This window comes from Haliotis rubra, unplaced genomic scaffold, assembly GCF_003918875.1.
Source record: "Haliotis rubra isolate DU_JTF1 unplaced genomic scaffold, ASM391887v1 Scf175, whole genome shotgun sequence".
NCBI classification, from domain to species: Eukaryota; Metazoa; Mollusca; class Gastropoda; order Lepetellida; family Haliotidae; genus Haliotis; species Haliotis rubra.
Window position 1 is genome coordinate 1,285,588 of NW_025765725.1, and position 21,379 is coordinate 1,306,966.

The 21,379-nt window shown below is 39.6% G+C and overlaps 1 long non-coding RNA gene across 1 annotated transcript in view; it reads right to left on the reverse strand.

Annotated features, from left to right (window-relative positions):
- Window positions 1–236: 236 nt before the first annotated feature.
- The window catches only part of LOC124272972, a 65,713-nt gene continuing 44,570 nt past the window's right edge, over window positions 237–21,379 (reverse strand). The window contains exons 3-4 of the long non-coding RNA XR_006897509.1: window positions 15,766–15,772; window positions 237–288 (exon numbers count right to left, since the gene is read on the reverse strand). This is a non-coding gene — a long non-coding RNA (uncharacterized LOC124272972). The remainder of the gene's footprint in view (window positions 289–15,765; window positions 15,773–21,379) is intronic.

A 21,379-nucleotide genomic window follows, 5' to 3' on the forward strand; every position in this document is an offset into this window, starting at 1 on the left:
AGGAGAACCATAGCTACTGTAGTAGATGGTGCCTCTATACAGTCTCATGATCCAGGAGACAGCGTTCAGTGTGATCACCTCTGTACTCACATTATTGGACACAATCATCTTCTTCAGTTTCACCTGTATATTATAATACAACACGCCCCCTGTCTGATCCAGGGTTACAGCAACCAGTTGGCTTCCTGTGGCTAATTTTGTCAGGCCTTGACCATCATATGTCACAGTGAACAGTTTCTTGTTATGACACTCATATATCCTCCTTCTCTTTGTATCAAGAGCTATTTGCTACCGTAAGTGGATAAGTCAATGATAGCAGTGAAGTCTTCCCCATGTGTAGACATGCGGCTGATTAAGAATCGTGGTACAGTGGTGGCCATGAATACGATGTCCCGATCTTCATCCACTGTCATGCCAACTGTCCGTATACGTTCTCTTAATACTGTCACGTGACGTGTATACAGTGTAGATGACACTATCTTATCGGGGCTGCCTAACCCAATCAGAAGTTTCTTTGTCTTTGCTATGTGAGCAAGGGAAGTCACATCTTTCATGGTGTGATGAGGGTGGACACTAAGGGAGTTACTGTGAATGTTGAGTTGACGGAACTGATGTGGGGTACTTGACCACATTGGAACTATCAAAATCCTACTCGTTTCCTCCTCTTGCCTCGGCGTCGGTGTTGACACAGTCGTCCTGGAGTGAGTGTAACATTTGGAGGAACGGGGTAGAAGGAGACACTGACTTTTGTTATCAGTTTTGACATTTGTGACTGACACGTGTCCTTCAATGTCGTGCATCGCTTGATGTCAGCTTTGAGATTGGCAGAGGTAACATCACACTTCTGTAGTTCCTTTTCCAGTCTGTGCTTATCTCTGACACAAATAACACTGGCGTTCTCTCGATTCCACACATCTGCCTTCTTGGGGATAGATTCGTGAAATATGGTCATCTAGTTCTGCAAGTGTCTGAGCGATCTTGAGATATGATAAAACTGACTCTTCTACTCAAGATAGCCATGTTTCAGATGCCGCAGTTCAGCGAAAACCTGACTTGTCGCCTTGTCTTGAAGAGACTCCTCTTGTAGAATCTCGGCCAGGGCTTCTCTCACTTCATCCCGTATGTTTTCCTTTAACTCAGCTCTCAAGGATGCCCTGACAACATCTATGGTGTTTAGTATCCTTTTCTCCATAGCGATCACACCCACCTTATTATCAAGCAGATCCTTCTCAAACTGCCCCAGTTTGTTTACAGCATACAAAATACTGTCCTGCCCACTACAGATCAGAGAGATAGATTTCAGCAAACATGACACGCATTTGGCCATCTTGTGAACTGTACAACAACAACCTGTGAGATGTGGTACGCCGCTAGAACAACGTATACATGACGCTCTTGCGAATGACTCGATGTCTACCTGCAAATGGTAGGTAGACGTGAGGTACAGGTTTATATCTACTGTGTTATCACAACGTATTCAGGGTTGAAGGACGTCTGGTACCATCTCAGAGAGAGAGTGGGAGAGAGAGAGAAGAGAAGAGAGAGAGAGAGATGGAGACAAAATACCGACACACACACACACACACACACTCAGACATACAGTAGTCATTCGCAAATCACACGAAAACGAAAGGCAAATACAGACATAGAGGCACAAACACACACACACCTACAGACACGTACATACGTATGTACATGCACAAAAAGACATAAACTAAAGCACATACACACACATGCACACAGACATAAACACACACTCACACACGTTACCCACTCCGTGACGAGTCTGTCCTGTCCACGTAGTTTGGTTTTGTAGATTGACTACATTTTTGTTACGTCTATTTGATCAAGATACATATTCAACCGATTATACTTGATTTCAGTAGCTGACATTTTCGCTTTGCTTTTCTTAATAAAAAACACACACCCAAAACGCCTAGCACGATGGCGCATTGAATGCTAACGACAGCTCGTGAAGAAGAAGAATGTACAACGCTTATTCTTTGCCGGTGGCCTTTGTGTTTATGGCTGTGTCAATACTTCCAACTGATTCCCTTGAAAACAATTCCCCCATTAGCTTTTGAAGTTGGCAAACGTACAAACCTTCCATTATGGATTTTGCTGACTAAGGAACACCACACAAAACACCACGATAAAGTATTGAACCGCTCGCTGGCCTGCCAGAAACGTACAATGTTTACTGACTTCTCTGTCGGTTCCAGTAGATTTACTCATGAATGCATATTTACCCAGCAATTCATACACAGGAAACACATCCACTAAATGACAACAACGTCTAATTTAACCAAACTATTCGTTTATTTCCTGCTGTAAGTCGGTTGATCTGGACATTTCTGAAGAATATTGCATAAAACGTCCAGGCCATGTACGCTGTACAAATGTACGTGTATGTAACTGGTCATTTGCTTATTGTGGGTTGTGCCTGCACTCGTTTCGAGAACGTGACAGGTTTGTAGAAACTCAATTATATTATAATTGTTTTTCTTTGATATTGTCAAAGTATAATATTAAGTGTAGTGTAAATTGCACAATGTAATGTTGGATAGTTTGCTAAAATGTGGCTATTGTTCGCATCTTGTCTAGAGCAGACACATAATGTGCCTCTATTTATGCATAACTAGATCGTGTTTCATTACATTGCCCCTTTTGATTGAAAGTTATACTTTCTGATATGTGGAGAAACTATTTGATATATATCTACATTATTATAAGGCATATTACTATGAGTTTTAAATGTGCATAAGATGATTCTTAAAATTAGCACCTTTTATTGTATGAATATCAATACATTAAAGACATTCACGTTTAATACATCCGCCCTCATATTCCAGGAGTATTGAAGGAGTTACAGTGGCTACACAAACTGAACACATTATTTCACTGATTTCATTATTCCAGGTACCAGTGTACAAGATATTTCATTCATTATTTATTTACAGTGCCTTCCGGACTAATATTTGGAAAAAATGAACTACATCACCTACTAAACATGATGTCTCTCAATCCGGGCTCTTCCTTGATTTTTGTTGGTGATACATCGATCAGTAAGTGAATCTTTCTCTGGTCCTTACAATTGAACACCTATTTCTGAACTAAACAAAGCATCATGTTATCTTAGATTACCTATATTTGCGCCCAAATTCGATCACTGTGCATGTTAATATTATTCCTGTTTTTATCTCGCATTTGTTCTGACAGAAAGAGATACACATGACATAATGGAGGAGTGGACTACACAGCATGGTGTGACTGTGATGTTCTTCCAAATGCACACCTTTGAACAGAGTCTGACTGGCTTGATGGAGACAACTCTCCAGAAGAACCGAATCAACATTTATAGCAAATTGTTCAACTTTGTCGTCTTCTGTGACGGGATTAACAACTGCTTGCCATCCATAACAGACATCGTAAGTTTCACGAATTACATGTACGTTAACAAAATTATTCAGATATTTGATTATACCTGATTCATAAGGTGTTAATTTGCGTGAACATTTCAGTTTATCAAGATGGACATTCCCCAGCGTGTTCCACGTATACATGCCAAAACCTCTGACGCATCGAATCGTACACATGCATTTTTGCTTACATACGTATTTGTGTACACATGTAGTTCTAATATATATACTAGCCACATAAAGAAACTATGCATTGTCAAAATATTATCCCAGTTGATAAGTACGATAACAATGTCAAAGGTATATATAAACTTTAATGGAGGGATCATGAGACCATAACAAGTCGGGAGAATTTCAATTGAAAAGTCAATCACAATGACGTCACGAGTCCACAAGCGGAACAGGGGTCAAACGACCATGTCACAAGCTCAATAACGGGTATGTCCACCATCGGCATTGAGAACAGCAGTGCATCGACGACACATAGAACCTATCAAACGTGCAAGGAAGGCTTGTGGGATGTCACGCCAGATTCTCGCAAGTTCTGTTGCAAGGTCAAGGACGTCATCTGGCTGATGAGGAAGACGGCGTAGACGTCGATCCATCTCGTCCCAAACATGCTCTATCGAGGAGAGATCCGGTGAATTTGCAGGCCAACGTTGTGGTGTTGCAAGAAATCCATAGCAACCCTTGCCGTATGATGGTGGGCATTGTACTGTTGGAATGTTAACCCAGGGCCATGACGTTGCAGAAAAGGAATTGCCACAGGTCGAAGAATCTGATCCCTGTAGCCCACACCGGTTAAGTTGCCCTGAACAATCACCAAAGGAGTTCTTTGGCGTGCTGTTATTCCACCCCAAATCATCACGGAACCACCACCAAAGCGATTCCTCTCCAATACACAGGCCTGTGCATAACGTTCTCCCACGGGTCTATAGGCACGTTGACGTCCATCACTATGGGAAATGTTAAACCTGGCCTCATCTGTAAAAACAACATTTCTCCACCAAAACAAGGGTCTGCGGACATGATTTCGGCACCACATTCGGCGAGCTTGTCGATGACGTTGTGTCAGGATAGGCCGTATGGCGGGACGTCGTGGTCTGATCCCGTGATGACGTTAACGTTGTCGAACTGTGTTGGGGTGGATACGGCGAAGTCATGGGATGGTTCGGGCAGTCATCACTGCCGTCTGAAACCTGTGGCGACGATGGGTCACCCTTATCCATATGTCCTGTCTTGGCGTTGATACACGTGGACGTCCAGAACGTGGCCGATCGATGACATTTTAGTTCTGTTAGCGTCTCACCAGTGCAGAAATGATGTTCCGGTGGCAATGGAAATGTGCAGCCACTTGTCGTTGAGACATTCCCCAAAGGACCATCCCAATGGCCTCATGACGTTGTGCAGACGTGAGCCTTGGCATGCTATGCGTTTCAATAGCCGTTTAATTTTTTGAACGATCGCAAGGGCAGGGGTTGAGCTTTCCAAAGTGACAGTATTGTGTGGCATTCATTTGCTCTGTTTCTCTTTCCCGGAATGCTCGTGCAACAACGTATTGCACGTTTCAAGGACGAACCCACTGACGTCACGGAACGTGGCTCGTGCATGCATGTTGGATACATGTCACTAATCTCTGAGTTTAAATCCTTATGTGTCTACATAGGTTTTGTATGCACATTTTCTTTATGTGCCTAGTATATTTTAATTCCCATTAATACAATTTCGTTTTGTGGATAGTATACATTCATGATTACTTCTTTCTGCCATAGGCCTCCAGAAAAGACAAGGAACTCGGACAAAGAACGCTGTTGCGCCATTTTTCGAAATGGCTCTTCCTCACTGTGGACCCGCCATTGTTATCAAAAGTACATACTGATCTGGACAACATAGCGATAGCAGTCAAGGTATATTATAAGAGATAATCTGACATGAAACTAGCATTGAAGAATCACAGTAACCACCGTTGACTGAGGATAAATATTACCGTATTGAACATTATTTTGTTCCCTAAGAAGTGTTTTACTTTTGTTTCAGGAAAAGTGTATGTCTGGTATCTCCATTGTTAAAATCAGTACTCTTTTGTGGAAGCCTAACGGTCGACAATGGTCATCAGTCGGCAACATAACAAATAACAGGGAAATATACGCCGCCTTTGTAGTCCCTGTCTTCCCCAATACAGCATACATGTTGAATGAAAGAAAACTGAAAATTGGCATCTTGGAGGTAAATAGCTGCAACCAGAGTTACATGTTTAAATGCTTTGATAATGTGTGCAACTTAAAAAACAGCAAATCTGAAGAAGAAATAGAGCCATCTTATTCGGGCAAAAATATTCGATTAACAACGTCATCACTGTAGTTCAACGTTCTATATTAAGGAAATTAAATAAAAAAGTTCAGTCAAACAGATTCACATTAAACATAACCTCTTCAAGAAAAAAACACAACCTAAGCTGCAATCGGAGACAACTTCTCTCGTGTATTTGGCTAAAAGAGGAATGTAACGAATTGGTTTTAGAATGCAATTATCCTGATGCATACTCGTCTTGTCTGCAGTGGGAACAATTTTGCACGAAAACAGCTTCAACGAATGGGTCCATTGTGTACACTCAGGCCTGCAAGGATTTATTTGACGGCCTTGGTGAATATCTCAATTTCACGTACGTCTTATAAGTAACAATTTCCATTATATGTATCAGTCTTTTAATTGTTATTCTTTTGCTTGTTTGTTTGTTGTTTAACGCCGTTCTCAGCAATATTCCAGCTACATGGCATTGGTTTGGAACTAATCGAATCGGGACCAGATAATCCGGTGGTCAACACTATGAGCGTCGACCCACGTAACTGAGATACGATGTATCAACCAAAGTCATCGAGTCCGACCACCTAATCCCGACATTGGCTTCTTGCGACAGACATGGACCAATTCTAACCCGGATCTCCAAGGATCGTGTTATTGTTTTGTTGTCAAATTCACAATACATCCATAATAAAAATCTGAAAAAACTCCATTAGTATATAGAGGATACTAAACGACCTTCCGTGTAATACCATTTTTATTAAACGAGTTAATGATTTGGTATCAAACGAGCGAAATCGAGTTTGATGCTAAATCTGTCACGAGTATTCTGTTTATTACTCTCGAACATAAACTGATAGAACTGCCTACGAAGTCTGATGACACTCAACTTTCTACCACTCAAGCAAGGCCTAATACCATTGACAGAGGTATTAGCATTGTGACGTCATAACTGTAACCATTATGACGTAATACGTCTAACGGTATTACACTAGTGTAATATTGCCATACAAATATTACACTGCAGTATCTTCCACGGGCGAGTAATAATAGATGTAATTATGTTGATATATCATCTGTCCGCCTTCACAGCCATACCATTTCACTTTCATTAAGTTATTTTCCATGACCAATTTCTTTCTATTTCACTTCAGATATGAACTGATCGAACCACCTGACCAGTCATGGGGTGAATTGAAAGAAACATGGAGCGGTCTCCTTGGTATGGTTGCACGAAATGTAAGGAGGGAATGTTTAGAATCAATCAGATTGCATATGTAGATCCATTGGAACAGTACATATTCAATCATTTCCAACCTTTTTTTCAGGAGGTCGATCTTTCCGGCATACCTTACGGGCTAAGTCTTAGGAGAAGCAAGTCTTTTGCATTTTCTTCTATTCTGTACAAATCCGAATGTGAAGTCGTCCATAGGAAGCTGTCGGCTAATGACAACCACTGGATGTTGTTGGTGTCTGTATTTAAATGGGAAGTGTACGTATGCGGACTGCTGACGATGGCCTGGTGCATAGGACTGTACACACTGCTGGAACGATGCAATGTTGGCGATCAACATGAGGAGAATCCTGCATGTCCACCATCAACATCGGACAATGTCATGACGGCGGTTCGTGTGCCGTTCAAACAAGGTATTCAGATTTGGGGACAATGTTGACTTTCAAGGTTTGAGCAAAGATTTGATATCATCGTCGGTTAAATATTCGGAAATAAAAAGTGCGTTAATAGCTCTGAAGTACTGGGCAATGTGTAAACTTCTGTCATTAGATTTATGTAATTGATAATAAAGCCAACAGAACCCTTTTCACATTCATAAGAAATCTCTGCTAAAACCAGGGTCGATTCACTCACTAACAGTGTTTCACTGTCTAATAGTATCATCACTATAAGAGAGTGAATCAGAAAGTGTATATAAGAAAAAGTTTCTGAAATAATCACACGACACGGATCTTCTCCAACATGTTTCACTTTTATCTTCAGGGAGAAGTGATTACAGTTAAACGGATAATGTTATACATCATTGAAAACGCACCGCCTGTATTAGTTTGGATTTCCAAGAGCATAAATGAGCAATCGGTGTAAGTTTACATACTTTTGTAGTCCAATGTTTGGTAAAGAAAAGAAACAAGAACCAATCCAGCAAAACAGTGAAGTTTTAATTCAGCTGACCATGAGAGAAGGATGGAGTCAAATTGGAAGGTCAGTAACGTGTATGACCACCGTTAGCAGCAACACAAGCTTTGCAACGTCTCCTCATTGAACTGATAAGTCTCTGAATAATGTTTTGAGGCAATGCAATTCCACTCTTGTTGCAAGGCATTCTCAAGTTACCCAAGGTTGTTGATCTGTGGCCGATGTAATCCCACAAGTGTTCAATGGGAGACAAATCTGGTGACAATGCAGGCCATGGAAGTAGAGGAATGTTGTTGTTTGCCAGAAACTGTGTTGCAACACGTGCAGAGTCCGCTCGAGCATTGTCCTGCTGGAATGGGTGCAGATCTTGATGTTGGTTAAAGAAGGGAACGACGTTGTTCTGAAGAATGGTGTCACGGTAGTAAAGGGCATTCACTCTGCCACGACAAACTACCAGAGCGGTTTTGTGATGATAACTGATCCCTCCCCACACCATAATGCTTTCTCCAACCCCATCGATCTCTTTGCACATACCCGTAGACGCCCGTCAGCATTTCGCAAGTGAAAACGTGACTCGTCTGAGAACACAACACCATGCCAACGTCGTAACAACCACAAACGATGCTGTTCAGCCCTTCGTCGGCGTTCACGGCGATGTCTATCGTCACCGTAATCCTGCCGCACGGAGACGGCGTCGGACGATGGAAGCACTGATCAAACCACGTCGGCCTGGGACAGAGTTGGCGGTTCTGGCAGCCGGCAACGTACGATCCCGAATATGGCGCCGAACCATGTCTCGATCTTGGCGAGGGGTGGTAATAAGTGCCTGGTAAGGACGTTGGCGGTCCCTGATGGTTCCTGTTTAGTGGTACCTGTTGGCAAGTCTTAGGATGGTGGAATGATGGCAACCGAATCGTCTGGCAATAATCCTGCTTGATGTGCCAACCTGCAACATGCCAAACGCCCGTTCTCGTTCCTCTGGTGACAATCTTGGCATTGCAAAATAAACTTTACTTGCTGAGGTACAGCTAAAATGAGAACGGTTTTTGCCGACGGTCATTTATACCCCTAATCAGCATGTTTTACGCATGCAATTTGTGCTTTTCGTGTGTGTTGTGCATGAATTATGTTGTTGTCATGTGATGTGTTCCATGATGTGTTCGGGCAATCCGTTCTTTACTGTACAGGATTATATATTGTCTGTTCCAACGTTCATTTTCACTCTCAAAACAATCCTATTACCATATTTCAAAATGTTCACGTGGTGCGTTTTCAATGATGTTCAGTATATATTTAAATAGGGATTTGCATCAGATATTATATTTGTTACTTATGTGTCAAATTTGAAAATATTTTCCACATTTGACGTTTTAATGAAGCCTCGAATGTCACTGAGGCCAGATGTCGACCTAAGACAAGGAAAGCAGGCTATGTACAATGTATGCATCGGATGCAGCTTCTTCCATGACCTCCATATGCGAAATGAAGGGCATATCACAACAGAATGCAATTAAATGAGACTTGTATTCTTCAAATGACGTATCAGAATTATTGTTTAACCGTCTCTGTCGTATTCGCCGCTGAAGTACAACCTTCCTCATGTAAATATGAGTATAGAATACAAGTAGGAAAATGCCATATTAGTGCACTAAGCTAAACGTATAGGCTTAACATGTTGCCAAATATTGGTTGAATTTCTCAAACCACCCAAAGACTACTCCAAAGAAGTTCAATAACAACCGAATCTTTCTTATGACAATAGTACAATCTGACAATCTACAGTAATATGAAAGTTTCAGAACTATTGATCCTGGAATTGTCTTCACGTTTAACTGCCTCTGGCGTATCCGCCGCTGAAGTTCAAACTTCCTCATGTAAATATAATTATAGAATACAAGTAGGAAAATGACATAATAGTGCACTAAGCGGAAAGGATATGCTTGAGATACATCATATGTTCCAGAAATATTTTTCAAAATGTTGCCAAACATTGGTTGAATTTCTCAAACCAAGTCTACTCAAAAGAAGTTCAATGACAAATTATTCTTTGTTATGACAACAGTTATTCTACAGCGATATGAAAGTATCAGGTGTTTTAGCTTCTTTGGAGTAGTAAATATAACAAAAGTAAACATTGCATCCACAGGTTCCCTGCATCTCGCACACTGCATATCGGGCCGTATATTCTACACCAGCTGGTGGATGTTTTGCATCACCATTGTTGCAGTATACACTGGTAACCTGGTTGCAATTATATCAGTGGTGAAAGAGATAAACCCTTTTAATACGGTGCAAGACCTTGCAGAAAATGGAGACTTCAAAATAATAATTCGTAAAGGATCATCCTTTGAAGATATGTACAAGGTCAGTAGCATCACTGTTTGTAAACCGTGCATTGACTCCTCCTCGTCATACTGTTGGGAAAGGTACACACTATGTGAATGAAATTTGTTGCTAAGAATATAATACTAATCTGCTTGGATGGGAACTTTTGTCTGCCGTAGGCCATTGCAAATCCAAGTATTTATCGCTTTGATTATCTATTGATCACATTTTGCGAATGCAATTTGATGTCCCGGATGAAACACGAAGTTCCCCTCGCCCCATATGTGCAACCTACTTATATCAGCTGATATCCAATAAATGTACTTTCTGCATGCTTTTCAGAATTCTAATGATAGTGTAAGTAGGAAAATCTGGACAAAGGTGTTGGCCACCCGATCTTCAAACATCGGAAACTCTCTGGACGAGGATCGTCTCTATAAGATGCTCCTACAGTCTGGCTACTACGCATTCATGACCGATTCAGCCACTATTGATGGTATGGAAACTACAGTCAATAACCTTCGAAGGATGAAATGTGGTCTTGGTCCAATTTATCTGAGCCTGCCATTTCCTCTCAACTCACCTCTTGCAGAGATGTTTTCAGACAAGTAAGTACTAATGTTTATGTTTATAGTTTAATGATATTAGCCACTGATATATACGTCGGTGCAGTTTCCTTGCACTTGTCGTAATTGTGGTCCTCATTGTTATGTGTTGATGATCTAATGTGTAATTTATGGAGATGTAAACGGGAAAATAGAATGTGCCGTTAATTACAAACTAGTTACATTCCTCCACCCATAAAACAAAAGATTCAGATATTGTGCAGTGGAATAACAAATCTAACTATTCTTGTTTTCAGACTCATTCGTCTGTATGATAACGGTGTATTGGAAGCCCTGGCAAGAAAGTGGTACAACACACAGCATGAGCCATATGTACCAGCAAGACCGAAGATTGACATCAGTAACTTGCGGAGTGTATGGGTCATGTGTCTATCAGGAATTACAGTAGCGTTTGTTATATTAGGAGTCGAATGTGTCCTCAACTACTGTATTAACAAAAGCTGATTGAATATCCTCTGAAAACAAACGTGTACATCACTGCTACTGTTGCATCGGTAAATCTTGTTTAAATAGAGACACGAGAGACGGTATTTATCATAGCATACCAAAGTAAGCACTACTGTTCTCTGGTATAGGAACTGAGCAATCATGACCACACATATTACCCATAGTAATATGAAAGAATTGCATATTCTTTGACTTCTTTGGGTAGAATATCAGCCACTAAATTATGGTATAAACAATGATTGAATTATGTTTTTACTAACAGGTATTAATCGTCCAGTGTCATCATATATATCTGGTATGCTATTTCAGTTACTTCATGTGACTTGTTAAACCATACAAGACGTTCTACTCAAAGCATTTGTTGCTCCATGCCACACATAAGAATAATTGTTTGATCGTATCTTTAGAATTTTAGTGAGGCAATTTATGAACATGGTTTTACGCTGCTTGTAGCTTGTAGCAATATTGCAAAGAAGCTGACATCCACAAATTCTCACCTTTTAATCAACAAGAAATTGTTTTATGCTTTGCACTAATCCCAGGTCTTCGGCATGAGATGCTAACGTTTGAGTTTGTCCAAGGCTTGTATGTAAATCTAACAATCTAACCACTATTTTCAGGCCTAGGAGATGGACGACAAACTGTATTTGGAAGTGTGGCCAAAGATTGTGAAAATAAATATACAAGCGTGTTTCCAAATCTAATACATGTTATATTTGACCATTTTCTGAAAGGCATTGTGAATTCCCAGTTTTCTTCCGTGTGACCAGTTCCAAGTTACAGTGGCCAGAGAGGTATAAAAAGTGTATGATCCAGACTACTCGTTCTCAGAAATACATTTCTTGTGGAAGCCGCGATGGCTGAATGTGTCGCTGACTTTGCGTGCTGGCGATTTGGTGTCTCACGCTGAGAATATGGGTTCGTGTCTTGAGTGAGACTGTTACAATGTACTAGAATCCGCACTTTCCTGAGAACGTATTATCCAAGATTTTAATCATCTGTTACATATATGACATCTATATAGTTATACCTGGTTGTTGTGTCCCTTCTGAAATTCTCCTGTCGCACTACATGGTACAGCCAATGTGTTATACATAAGTTTAGCATCATCAACTATTTTCAGTGAACCATTCATATAATCTTCACAGCATCTTGACCTTTTACACCCACTGGAATCTGTAGTTTCAGATGATCTGGGTTTGGTATTCTATGGCGCCGACGTGTTTTTATTACTGTGAATATTGCGTAATGTCGCCTTTATTGAGAGAGTGAGTGAGTGAGTTTATATTTAAGGTCACATCGGCAATATCTCAGCCATATCGTGACGAAAACAATTTAGACAGTAGAAAATGAGAACATTTTAAAGTGTAAAACCTGTCGTCGATGGACAGTAAAAATACTAGAGAATCACAGATATGAATATAAAACTAGCATGTAAAACTAAAACATTTTAATCGAAGAAGACAGTACGATATAAAACACGGGCTGTAGATCGCCAACAACTGAAGATAGATCACCATACTAGGAACCATAGGGACTTACGTTACTTTTGCTACCTGCATGGACCCAAGCTGGATTTACACCATCCCTTCAGCCGCTGGCGATGTTAGGAAGATTTAGCCAAAATTAAAATAACAAAAATACTACGATTAAAAAGTATGGTTGAGCGAAATTGACTTTGAAAGTTTTTTTGACTTACGTACCCTCTCAGGAGGACAATCATTTTAGGACACTTTATTGAGGGAGTGTAATAAATAACGTGTATCCTTTTTGAAGGATTTCTCTCAACTGTCTTCGGCTAATATCAAAATAAAGAGCTTTGACTTTCATTGAAACTAGTACTATCAATTGTGATTATGAAAATAAACTGATACTATTTTCATTACTTGTTTTGCTGCGTCCACTTTATCTGTCTTTTAGACTCCATTGAGACGATTGCCTCCCATAGATCCATGGGTTGTCTTTATAGCGTTTCCTAATAGGCGCAGATCGAATGCTGCTTCGCACTTCATGTGCATCATCAATTTAAGATAATTGTAGAACAGTATTATATTTCTTTGCTGTTCGTGGTGTCACACTGAAGTCTTTTGCTTATACATTTCTAGGTTTACATATCATCTCAATTTTCAGTTGGACACGATATGAACACCATAGGACTGGTCAGGTACACACTCACATGTACACGCACACACACGCGCATACGAACACACCTACACACACATGCAAATGTACAATTATAATAATCTGGATGGCGATGATAAACTTCAGGTCACCACCGCTACTTACAATCCTCATATCACTTCCCACCTGGATAAATGCAGCTTATTCTATCGGTAGCAGATGGGGATGGAATTCTCAGTGGAAAATCAATAGCAGTATGTTTGGCAAACTCCGCATTTCTATGGTTTCACTTAAAAACGCAGTCATTCCATTGGGGAATATAAACGCAGGTGCAAAATGACCGTTATCACAACATGATTAATTGGAATAAACAAACCAGAATATTGAATGGAACCTCGACCTGATTCAGATTATAGTGTACGTCAAAAGAAAATTCTAGTTCTCAGTTTGGTCAAGAGTGGTAGTAATATTCTTTAATATTTATTGGATTTATGCAAACAGCCTTTGTGTTCAGGCTTAAGTATGATCATATTTAAAAATTATATATGGTCATGCTCCCATTACAAAAACTGTTTCTGTTTACATTAAAAGGGTGGGTGGGGTCACTCGAAATTCACTTTTCATATTATGCCTATTCTGGAGTGTACCCAATTGTTCAAATGTAACGAAACCAAGGTAGTTGCGATGACGTATTGTCTGGCAAAACAATAAGGGTTATCCTGACCATTGGTGTCTGAGTAACATGTGAGACATACGATATCCAAGACCGTTGTAGACAACATCGGTTGGCCCTCGGGTTGAATCTTCGTTAGCAAATGGAATAAAGGTTACAAAACCCTCTTCATGTTCATAAGTAAAAAGCATGCTGAAAACAGAGTCGATTGTAAGATTCCGACTATATCAAGAGTATGTATTCATGCATCATGATCAGATAATGATAAGACCGGGTGTTTGTGAAAAGGTGGGTGTATCATGTCCAACCTTTGACTCGTGATGAACGCGTGCAAGGCAAAGTTAAATGCTCACCAAACTTTGTAACCTCTGACAAAAAGGTATGGCACCAAACAAATAGTTTTCAATGTTCGTCGAATCATAATACCATGTGTGACGCCACATTAACAAGAAAACAGTTTTCGGGTAGTGTGTCAATACCAAATGACCACATTAACAAGAAAACAGTTTTCGGGTGGTGTGTCAATACCAAATGACTACATTAACAAGGAAACAGTTTTCGGGTGGTGTGTCTATACCAAATGACCACATGAACAAGGAAACAGTTTTCGGGTGGTTTGTCTATACCAAACGATCACATTAACAAGGAAACAGTTTTCGGGTGGTGTGTCTATACCAAACGATCACATTAACAAGGAAACAGTTTTCGGGTGGTGTGTCTATACCAAACGACCACATTAACAAGAAAACAGTTTTCGGGTGTTGTGTCAATACCAAACGATCACATTAACAAGGAAACAGTTTTCGGGTGGTGTGTCTATATCAAACGACCAAATTAACAATGAAACAGTTTTCGGGTAGTGTGTCTATACCAAATGACCACATTAACAAGGAAACAGTTTTCGGGTGGTGTGTCTATATCAAACGACCAAATTAACAATGAAACAGTTTTCGGGTAGTGTGTCTATATCAAACGACCAAATTAACAAGGAAACAGTTTTCGGGTGGTGTGTCTATATCAAACGACCAAATTAACAATGAAACAGTTTTCGGGTGGTGTGTCTATACCAAACGATCACATTAACAAGGAAACAATTTTCGGGTGGCGTGTCTATACCAAACGATCACATTAACAAGGAAACAATTTCCGGGTGGCGTGTCTATACCAAACGATCACATTAACAAGGAAACAATTTTCGGGTGGCGTGTCTATACCAAACGACCACATTAACAAGGAAACAATTTTCGGGTGGCGTGTCTATACCAAACGACCACATTAACAGGGAAACAGTTTTCGGGTGGTGTGTCTATACAAAACTATCACATTAACAGGGAAACAGTTTTCGGGTGGTGTGTCTATACCAAACTATCACATTAACAGGGAAACAGTTTTCGGGTGGTGTGTCTATACCAAACGATCACATTAACAATGAAACAGTTTTCGGGTAGTGTGTCTATACCAAACGACCACATGAACAAGGAAACAGTTTTCGGGTGGTTTGTCTATACCAAATGATCACATTAACAAGGAAACAGTTTTCGGGTGGCGTGTCTATACCAAACGACCACATTAACAGCTCGGACATATTCTGCGTTTATTTATGGGAGAACACAATTCATCCTCATCAACAGCAGTGAAAATAACACACGCTCACACAACACTGCTGTATTGTCAAAGTCAGCTTTTTTCCAAGTTCATGTGAACTTTTGGACTTTTGAACAATATTGTTAAGATTTTCAATTCCTCATAATAAAAGTACATGCATATCTATATTTTCAATGGGTTGACTATATTCCATTTCACTCATTAAATGTCAAACATATTTCAGTTGTTTGTTGTGATATTCCATAGCTTTTTACCTAATAACCCATGTAATACATTAGTACACACCTCTGCAATAATGACTGCCCTGAGAAGTTCAGAAACTTCCAACTGAATTGCAAACACAACAGGATGTCATACAAATGTCAACAACATCTCCAAAGAGTCGATTGTAGGATTCTTACTGTGTAGTATACATATGTGTACAATGCCATTGACGTGAGCTTTTGTCAGTGCATTAACTCGTGTATGTTCAATAGCTTTATTTTGATTCTTTCCGGCATAAAGCTAATCGATTAATGGAAGTGAAATTAAACTTGAGTAGATTACATTCACTGTGCATTTTACTACAATTTATCTGCTAGAGTTGTGGACCTTAGGTAAAATGTTGATCAGATGTCTGACTTCGTGACCTCGAAGTACATTGTAGCTTGTGTATGTAAACGCTCAGCTGCAATTTGTATCACCGAGCCAGTGGGCAAGACAGTTGCCCTTTGCCTCTTAGTCAGCATTAAAGAGTGACATAGTGTGACGAATACACTTTAGCATGAGGACGGTACTGTTATATCGACTGAATTACGCGATTTAACTCCAAAGGTCAAATACTATGATGCCAAGATATAATTGCAATTAGTCTCGATTTTCAATCCATATGACTACTGCAATGAATATTGTTATCCCGTGCCACTTGCTGTTCTTATTGTTGTCAATGTCTATATACCTGTTCACAATTATATTGTGTAAGAACGGCCAAGAGCAGGATGTGCCGCTCACCTAATTTATGCCCGAGTCTGAATTTCTGTTCATTGCTGTCTTTGTTCTTTGTCTGTGATTTCTGAGGGAGTATTCTGCTTTTTGTGTACTTGGTACTGTGCATACAATTTGAATATTTTTTGCGGCGTGAAACCACAAATAAAGAGAGCATGAATGTTCATGAACTGTTGTTGTTTAAGGTCACATGGTACGTAAAACACAATTTTGCAGATTCTGATACCTTTCGGTATGGACTTATCGAAACAAATCATCAAAAATGCAAATACATCTTATAAAGTTAAAAATAACGCGATGAAAAAAACTGCGCGAAATCGGAGTTAAAACAATTCACTAGTTTTCCCCCAGCGCTTGTGGGAAAAGTGGTTTCAACAGCTGGGCTGCACTCATAGCACATGCGCGGTGAAATAGGATCGCGCAGCTTGGAAGCGGGTTGTCCAGTGAATACTCGGTGAAGGCTTTGGTGTGAGCTATTGTTTTAATGTTTTGTTGATACTTCACAGGCACGAGCTTTTTATATGTTATGACAGTAGATTACTGATTGAACTGTTTAGATAATTTCATCTGTCTATTTCCCCACACGTTCTTCTTACCGAGTCACTGTCTCAGTTCGATACTTAAAAGCAATGTCATTATTTAGCGTTGACAGAATTTCTAACTGTGATATAGATATGTCGTTGTCACAGACAAAACTCAATGTCTGTTTTATTTACAGCTATGTGTCTGCTCGTCTGTCTGCTAATTACAATATTCAATACACAACTTCGATCACTGACCACATGCAATTTGAACTTAACACCTATCAGGCTATACACCATAAACAAAACGCATTGATTTATGGCCCGAGTTCGGTCTCTGTCACATTATGTAATTACACAGACAGGCATGTGTGATACTTGTACACATGACATGTTATGATGTCTGTTGATTGCAAAATGTTATACACAAAAAATGAGCATGTATTTACAAAACCCAACATCTCTATATATACACACACAATGAGCCGTGAGGGCATCGGCAAATGAACCAGCCGTTACACTTGAGTGCACACCCACCCGCTCTGACTGGGTTCGGTATCCCGGCTGATTCGTTTCTAGGGAAGTAAACCCAAGTTCAAAATATTGCACTTTTGATTTGCGATTGTACCCTTATAATTTTGTTTATATGTTTTTTCATAATCAGCAATGTATATTATATGTCATGAATAAGTGATAATTGTGTTTTAATTATGTTTGATTTTTTGGTTGCATGTGACCTTTAAATACTTATTTTGAAGGCTTTGGTGCCAACTCGTGTTTTTAGTTAGTTTTGTTTTTGGTATTCATTTTTAGTCCAATCAAATTGTTTCCCGCCATATGGGAGCTGTTGGTTAGCTTAGTGGTTAAAGCGTGTGCCCTTCACGCCATAGATTAAGGTTCCATTCTCCACATGGTTCAACTGTGTCAGTCCCATTTCTCACGACCCTGCTGTGATTTTATTAGTATATTACTAAAAACAGCTACAACACTATTCACTCTTTCACATCCGTTCCCCCCTGGCTCTGTGTCCAGCATGAATTCAGAACACGAGACAAGGTTTATTTGCATTTAATATTACCAATGAGACATATTCAGGGGATAATTTTGTGGATCGTTATAATTTTTGTGCTAAACGTAAAATTACATTCAACTGTACTTTATCTCTAAATACGATATTATCCCGATGTTTGAAGATACACCACTGTATGCGATACATTTCCGGTGCGTATTTCACTCTAAATAGATAACAGTTCCATTAATAAAAAATCACATGCAGGAAATGACATTCCAGTCGCTTGGAATTGGTCTTTGAACAGCAACCCATGTATGTCATGGCGACTAATGGGATCAGGTGGTCAGGATCGCCGACTTTGTTGACATCGTATTCTATTGGCGTAGATCGATGTTCGTGGTGTCAATTACTGGTTTGTGTGGTCCAGACTTCATTATTTACAGACTGCCGTCAGATAGCTAGAATATTGCTGGGTTCGTTAAACAACAAGCAAACAAACGAAACATTCCGGTCCTGGCAAACTGCTTTTAAAACAAACCAAAGGAAACTATATCATGACACTCGACGACTTACAAAATCATTTATTTACGACAGATTTAGATTGCTAACCGTGGTGGATATACTGCTTTGATAAAGCTTCGGAACACCAATACTTTTCATACCGCTGAAGTAAATCTGTCATGCTGTCTTGGACACATAGTCGTCTATCATGCTATCTGAGGCATATCGTAGACCATATGCTGACACCTATGCAATGAACAGGGCATCAATTATAGTTGTAACCAACAGTAACGTTTAAGTGGACCTGTTTACATAGAATAAACAATCAGTCATTGTGTTCACGGTAGTTTTGGAAACATTCAACTCCTAATGTAACGAAGGCTACTATAATTACTGATACACACAAGAGCCAAACAGCCTGCAAGTCGCTCACGTAAAGTTTCGACACTCTGTGCACACTTTCCTTCCCTTTAGTGCTGGACAATTTTCTTGCCCAGGCTTCCAGCAAGCCGTTATCAAACAGACGAAGGAATCTGGAACAGTGAAATGCGTATGTGTAACACTACTGTAAATATATAAGTATAGAAGCGGTGGGTTAGCCTAGTTGTTTAAGCCTTGGGCCATTGAGTGAAACACTGGAGTTCGATTCTCCGCATGTTTAAAATGTATGAAGCCAATTTGTATTTTTTCAGCTTTATAATTGCTACGGTTGGGGTTAAACCATACTCATACCATCAATCAATCAAACTAAACATCTTTTCACTGATAGTCTTAAGTTTCAGAAGAAATTGTGTGTTGCATTGCCGAAAGAGATTGCCAAAGCGCATATATCACCGGAAAATATTAATTTCTTGCGTGTTAGAGTGCGAATTAAATATGAAACGTGTACGATTTTAGTCCTTACTTGTCTGAAAATAACTCCACAAGAGGTGACTTGAGAGGAAAGGGCAGGCTAATATATTTCGGACCACTGCTACATTTCATCCTTCGAAGGTTCTTTACTGTCTTTTCTAATCCATCGACAATGGCTGAACCGGTAATGTATGCGTAGTAACCTGACTGTAGGAGCATCTTATAGCGACGAGCTTCGTCCAGAGAGTTTCCGATATTTGCAGATCGGGTCTCCATCACCTTTGTCCAGATTTTCTTACTAACACTATCATTAGAATACTGAAAGGCGTTCAAAAAGTACAATTATTGGTAAAGTAGGTTTGTGACACAGGGCCAATGTAGCTTACTATTTTATTCTTAACATGGAATTCAATTTGCAAAATGTGATCCATCAGTAAAGCAGCAAATATGTAGATTGTTCATAACAATTAGTATACAACATGTCGGTCGAGGACCCCAAAACACGTGAACATGAGGTTATCGAACAGTTCGTTGTCTATAATACTTACCTTGTAGATATCCTCGTGAGCTGACCCTTTAGAAATGATAATCCTGAAGGCCTCATTTTCTGCAAGCTCTTCCATTGTATTGAAGGGTATCGTTTCCTTAGCCACAGATATAATTGCTAACAGATTACCCGTGTAAACTGCGACAATGGTGATGCAAAACAACCACCAACTTGCCAAGAATATGCGGCCAGATATGCTCTGTGGGAGATGCACTGATCCTGTGGATGAAAATTTCAAATGTTCAATGCATTATTCAAGAGAAATGTAATAACATATTCATTAACACATTACTATTCATTGTTGGTGGATATGACACTGAGGGATGCTATCAGGAAGAGGAGAGACATCTTTGAAAACAAGTTGGTACGTCTCTTGGACTGGTCGACTAGTGGTACGTGCATTCACTTGACTGGCCCAGCATTGTGCTATTAAAAGCAGAAACATGGGAGACGAATGTTACACGGAAGTCTGGATACATGGAATTTGGGTGCAGGGTGACACTTGCAAAAAACATGTGTAAAATACTCAAGACAGGCTATTTACAACATTTGTGTAATAAGGAGATTTACCTGTTTTATCAGGTTATTCTTTGACAAACATAAAGATCTGGTATTATATGCGAACTTAAAGAGTTACTGAACCTTCTTTCTTTATCAGTGTTTCTAAGATGCCATGTAAGAGAGCTGGCATTATTCAGGCTGAAGTATATAGAGAGACAGCATCTCATGTATATCCTTGACAGGTACATCCAAAGTCGAACATTTTATATGATTAATTTAAATCTTTTTGTCTCGTATTTTTTAATCTTTGTTGAGCTAACCTAAAATGCTCTTGTCCAAAACATACAATATTATTTCCAGTTTATACTTTTTAGATCTCTATTTTTTTCAGACAGACAGTTTTGCACACACGTGTTGATGGTTTGGGCTGGACTTGTTTGTCAATTTGTACAAAATCCAGTTGAAGCTTGACTATATGTAAAGTATCATTAGGATGTTATGTTTTCAGCTAATTTTGGGGGAAATCTAATATCGATAACAACACTCTTCATAAAAAGAAATACAAAATGAAATTTGAAAATAATGACGAAAGTTTGTACGCATGTGTCAAATTAAGAATGTTTTGAGGATTGAATATTGTCGCTGGCTTGGTATAGAAGAATATGGGCGAGCAAACGCAACCAGAAACGATTTTAAATGGTTTTATTGATCATGATTGTCATGATGAGCTTGATTGTCATGGAACACAACCAAAACCGCAATTATTGCTTTTCATGGGAAATGCATGAGTGCAAC